This window comes from Schistocerca cancellata, chromosome 10 (genome assembly GCF_023864275.1).
Source record: "Schistocerca cancellata isolate TAMUIC-IGC-003103 chromosome 10, iqSchCanc2.1, whole genome shotgun sequence".
Classification (NCBI taxonomy): domain Eukaryota; kingdom Metazoa; phylum Arthropoda; class Insecta; order Orthoptera; family Acrididae; genus Schistocerca; species Schistocerca cancellata.
Window position 1 is genome coordinate 84,693,121 of NC_064635.1, and position 4,921 is coordinate 84,698,041.

The following is a 4,921-nucleotide window of genomic DNA, read 5'->3' on the forward strand; positions in this document are numbered from 1 at the left end:
CAGCACGAACGCTGGTCCAACTGAGGCGCCAGGTGGAAATGGCATGGCAAGCCGTTCCACAGGACTACATCCAGCATCTCTACGATCGTCTCCATGGGAGAATAGCAGCCTGCATTGCTGCGAAAGGTGGATATACACTGTACTAGTGCCGACATTGTGCATGCTCTGTTGCCTGTGTCTATGTGCCTGTGGTTCTGTCAGTGTGATCATGTGATGTATCTGACCCCAGGAATGTGTCAATAAAGTTTCCCCTTCCTGGGACAATGAATTCACGGTGTTCTTATTTCAATTTCCAGGAGTGTATTTTTGAAATTGAGAGGCTGATTTCTTTCTTTCAGTTTTGTTCTGTTTCTTTTTCTTTTTTTTAAATATAGATGGTTACTGTTAATAAGTCATTGTGAATACCTTAATGAATTACATTCTTTCCATATTGCAATTGTCTTCATTTGATTTAAATGTAAACGGTACAATAAAATTTTATACAATGTAATACACCTAAATTGCTGCGTTGTACGCTTTTAATACGACAATTTCTCTAAAATGCTCTTTTTGAGCGTTAATCATCTCAGAATATCCTCCCCAGTCGCCTGCGCCACAGGTCCATCCTAGGTATCTATAGACCCTACATCTCTCTGCCTTAATCCGTCCTTAAATGAACCAAACAAGTGTGGAAAAAAACGCAGTTTGAGGATAGACATTAGCTTCTGTTTCGAATCGCACGTTTCATCTCCTTGCAAAGCACATCACTGTAACGTGTTTACTGTTGGTCCGTTTCCGGGTAATGTTCCGAAATTGGCGGTTTTAAGTCACAAAACACTGTGAGCGACCAATTTACCACACAATGTTTACCCTCATTTCGGCTAGAAATCCGAGCTGTTTATTTTCCACGGTCTGGCATTTGCCCTCCGGTTGAAACTAATGAACGTATGTCTCATTTCCAATGATGATTCGTTTTTACGTCAGTCAACTTTTATTAGCACGACGGTCAAGTAACTGCTGACAGGTTCGCATAAGAAGGCTCTTGTGCTATTCATTTTTTAATTTTTTAATTTATATATATATATATATAATTTATTTAGTTTTATTTTTTTGCGTAGCTTCAGTATAATTCACGAACACTGTACGGGCTACTGGTGATAGCATGTACTGAACCGTGGGTATTGGCGCGTCTTGTTTATCACTTCACCAATAATCACCCTTCGGTTATAGAAACTCAAGTCATGGACGTGCTACATGTTGGTATCAGTAATGGACCTAACTTTATGTCCTGCTTTCACCTAGTTCTTGATCTACATCTACATCAGTACTGTGCAAGGCATCTTACGGTGTGTGGCGGTGGGTACTTTGCGTACCAGTCTCTTTCGCTCCCTCTTCTTTTCCAGTCACGAATGGTTTGGGGGAAGAACGATTACTGGTAAGCCTCTCTGTAGCCTCGAATCTCCCTGAGTCTATCTTCACGATTTTTCCTCGGGATGGACGTAGGACGAAACAATAGATTTTCAGACTCTTCAAGGAACGTACGCCCTCGAAACTTTATCAGTAAGCCATACTGAGGCAGGACGCCTCTCTTGCAGCTTCTGCCTCTAGAGTTGGCTTGAGTGTCTCACGATTACTAAATGAACCTGTGACGAAGCGTGCTGCTCTTCTTTGAGTCTGTTCCATTTCGTCTGTCAATCCTATGTGGTACGGATCCCAGACTGACCAGTAATATCCAAGTACTGGTCGAGTGAGTTTCTTGTAACCTGCTTCCTTTGTTGATGGATTACATTTCGTGAGAACTCTTCCCGACGAATCACAGTCTGGCATCTGTCTTACTCGCGATTACTTTCATACGACGGTTTCGCACACTCCTAGATATTTTATGAAACTAAACGCTTCCAGTGATAGTTCTACTATTCGCTTAACTTCGGTGATCTCATGGGAACTGGAGTTACCACTGCGGCAAGGCCATCGGCATGTAATATGAAAGGGAGCCTCTTACTAGTGATTAATAACTTAGCCTCGTAAAATATAGGTGTGAAGCTGGGCATCCACGATGCCCCTTGCCTATGATAGATGCTAACATTTTTCCAAAAACAGTAAAAGTTTTAGTGCAAAATTGGTATGCAGTGCCAGAAGCAAATCAAAAAGCCTTTCCAAGAAAGGCAGTAGGGATGCCGAGTTGACCAATAATATATATGACGAAACTTCCTGGCAGGTTAAAAGTGTGTGCCGGACCGAGACTCGAACTCGGGACCTTTGCCTTTCGCGGGCAAGTGCTCTACCAACTGAGCTACCCAAGCACGACTCACGCCCCGTCCTCACAGCTTTACTTCTGCCAGTACCTCGTCTCCTACTTTCCAAACTACACAGAAGCTCTCCTGCGAACCTTGCAGAACTAGCACTCCTGAAAGAAAGGATATTGCGGAGACATGGCTTAGCGACAGCCTTGGGGATGTTTCCAGAATGAGATTTTCACTCTGCAGCGGAGTGTGAGCTGATATGAAACTTACTAGCAGATTAAAACTGTGTTCCGGACCGAGACTCGAACTCGGGACCTTTGCCTTTCGCGGGCAAGTGCTCTACCAACTGAGCTACGCAAGCACGACTCACGCCCCGTCCTCACAGCTTTACTTCTGCCAGTACCTCGTCTCCTAACTTCCAAACTTTACAGAAGCTCTCCTGCGAACCTTGCAGAACTAGCACTCCTGAAAGAAAGGATATTGCGGAGACATGGCTTACCCACAGCCTTGGGGATGTTTCCAGAATGAGATTTTCACTCTGCAGCGGAGTGTGAGCTGATATGAAACTTACTAGCAGATTAAAACTGTGTTCCGGACCGAGACTCGAACTCGGGACCTTTGCCTTTCGCGGGCAAGTGCTCTACCAACTGAGCTACCCAAGCACGACTCACGCCCCGTCCTCACAGCTTTACTTCTGCCAGTACCTCGTCTCCTAACTTCCAAACTACACAGAAGCTCTCCTGCGAACCTTGCAGAACTAGCACTCCTGAAAGAAAGGATATGGCTTAGCCACAGCCTTGGGGATGTTTCCAGAATGAGATTTTCACTCTGCATCTCATTCTGGAATATATATGATGTTGATCCTTGTCTTTCAATGCTCAACATTTTCAGTGCTGGGCATGCGATTTTCATGTGGACCTTCCAGGTGATCTGAAATCAGTGTCTCGTCGCTCTTTCCAACAGAACAATCTTCCTAACGTTCCTTGTATTTCTAGTAACCGGAAATGAGCCAGACCGGTCGAATCGGACGCCGGGCCGACATCGTCAAAGGGGAATCGCCGGTACAATGCAACACATGACTGACAACACGGACCACACGGCGGAATATCAAGCCGAAGAGAAGAAAACCAAATCGGAAACCGAGACGTAGCTACTGTCAGCGACCAGCGCAACGACGAACAGGCTGCAGTCTGAGCCACACAGCAGCTGGCCGAGCTTCCTCAGCTCGGCCTAGAGCAGGCTGTGAACACTGTGCTGATCCTGCAGTACCTAGTAGGATCGGAATTTGTGGACAAATTGAGGGTCCTAAGAGGCTGTTTGTGTTTGTGCTGAGTCTGATGGGAAGCGGACCGCTCCTGCAGCAGGTCCGGCCAACGAGGTGGTACTGGGTTGGGCTGTTTGGGGAAGGAGACCAGACAGTGAGGTCAGTGGACGAGCGGCCAGAGACGTATGACTTCAAGGGAACCACGTGCGAGTTTGCACACGAGGCCGTCATGCCACATGGAGTCAAAGACCCGGGAGACATCCAAACATACTGTCCCAAGGTATTCCCTGCAGTCTGAGCCCTTTTTTTTTACTTTATTGTTATTTTGACACCTGAGCAAGCAGGTAGGCTGGCAGCAGCACAATACGCTGCTCTTCAGCCGAAGAGAGTACAAGGAAATAAACAGAAAAGAGACATCACTTAGAAAAACGGCGGGAAAAAACAGTAGACTCATGAACATAAAAACACAAGAAGCCGTTCACACTCGATGACAATCCACATTACGAACTGTTGACACGACGCACAAACACTGAAGAAGACAATGGCACTGGTGAACAATGGAGTGTGACGACGAAACTGAACACTAAACACGACGGCACACACGATACACTGATGGCGATGACCTCCGGCGCGCGAATGTTCACTCAGCGTGTACGAGTCCGGGGACCTGCCAAGAGTGGAGGTGGAGGAGGAGGAAGGGGAGATGGGAGAGGGGAGAGCAGAGATGCCAGGGGCAAAGGAGAGAGGGGGAGGGAGGAAGGGGGAGGGGAAGCCCGGAGGAGAGGGTAGGAGGGAGGGGGGAAAGGAAAGAGAAGGGAAGGGAAAGGGGGGAAGGGAGGGTGCCTAAAGGAAAGGACACAGGAGGTGGGGGGGAGGATCAAAGTTGATAGGAGGGGTAGATGCAGGGGAGGAGGACATCATCAGGGAGGGGGAGCTGGCGGAAGCCACCTTGGGAGAGGGTAAGGAGGGTGGAGAGATGGAGACCAGGTGGGATGTGGGAATACAGGCGCGGCAGCGGGCGGGGGTGGGAGAGGATCGGGAACACGAGCGGGTGAGGAGGATCAAGTTTACGGGAGGTGTACAGGATCCGTATCCTTTCAAGGAAAAGGAGGAGGTGGGGGAAGGGGATGAGATCATACAGGATCCGCGTGGGGGAGGGGAGACGGATGCGATAGGCAAGGCGGAGAGCATGGCGTTCAAGGATTTGGAGGGATTTATAAAAGGTAGGGGGCGCGGAGATCCAGGCTGGATGGGCGTAACAAAGTATAGGGCGGATGAGGGGTCTGAGCCCCTGCACTGTCGGCTTTTATAGGACCACCGTGAGCGCTGATAGGCCGGCGCTGTGGCGGCGACAGCAGCGCTCGCCACCTATTGGCTGTCGTCTACACCCATGCCTTGTGGCGGGCTGTTAGAATTTTTGGACCAGGATACCAGA